The following is a 1,386-nucleotide window of genomic DNA, read 5'->3' as shown; positions in this document are numbered from 1 at the left end:
GGCAAGGTGAGAGGGAGACATCCACAGGGGAAGTGAAATTGAAATAGCTTCAGTGAAATTGCTCATTTTGGTACATTATCACTTTTCTATGCTGACTCAGTTAGGTGAGAATCTCTCATATCATTTATCTGTTATCCGCAGTTGTGCTTTCCAACTTTTTAAATTAATATAGGGATTGTGTTGAGCAGATGGGAAGTCAGCGTATCTCGATATTGTTTTTTGTGTGTCTTTTTTAAGAACTGCTATAACTCAGTAATAGTTCTACTCACAAACTGGATTTTTCACTGAGGCAAAAGCAGAAAGGAATAAGGTACTTACATGCAGCATATTATACAGTTTTGTACTGTACTTCGTACTTGAAGGAAGATCTTTTTGATATGGGATAGCTGTTCCATTGATCACTGGCTACCATGTGATTGACAAGTCATTTTCAGTGAGTTCGTCCAGCTCAAAGTTCACATATGTCTAGTGGAAATAGCTCACATGCTTGGTTGCTGTAACACCCTTGAAGCTGCCATTCTCCTGCTGTCCACCACCATGTTTATAGGCCAGAACGGACAAACCAAACACTAGCTCTATTGGGGCCGTTTGCATTTTTCGCACATTTTGCAGCCACCATAGTCCCTCCTACACGCTTGGAATGGTGAAGAGTGCAACTGCACCCCTAGATGCCACTAAACCGTGCACACTTAACCTTTAATGACCCTCTCAGTCATTTTGCACATTTTGAAATGATATCTTGAAAGATTTATACTACTCACCTCGGCGCCATTAACCATCTTGAGCACTTGGTTGAAATATGCTTGTAATATTTTATATTTAATTTAAATAATTCCATTATGCACCTCGATTTTCAAAACCAAACCCTGACTGACGTCCCTCCGGAAAGTCAGAGAAAGGGACGTCATCATCAGTGTGTGTGTCATATGTGTGAATTTGTCATGACTAATTCATTAATATGTCAAATTGCCATAACTAACTTTTAGTTTAGTTTAGTACCTTTTACAACAGAGTACTATATCCTAAAAGTATGTGTAGGCTTAATTTCGGATGATAAGCTGTTCCTTGTTTGTTTTTATGCCAATATTAGTTATTTTATTTTTGTTTCTTGTCTTTTAAAATGCTTTGTCTTTATGTTATATGTAAAATATTTTATTTGTCGAATTTCAAATGTCGCTCTTTTCTATAAAAAGAGAGTGTACGCCTTTTATTTCTCTTTAGTGGAGAAACGCTTATAATTAGAAAACCAAAAAATGTGTGGTCAGTTGAATAAAATGACAAAACCTTTGCTTTAAATGAGTGTTAATTTTAATTTTAATATATGTTTAATGTATGTGTAATGTATGTATGTATCTAGTGTATGCTGCTACTGGATGCTTGAATTTC

Source organism: Morone saxatilis, unplaced genomic scaffold (genome assembly GCF_004916995.1).
Source record: "Morone saxatilis isolate NCDOM2014 unplaced genomic scaffold, NCSU_SB_2.0 Contig0, whole genome shotgun sequence".
NCBI lineage: Eukaryota > Metazoa > Chordata > Actinopteri > Moronidae > Morone > Morone saxatilis.
Note: the sequence above shows the minus strand (reverse complement) of the source record.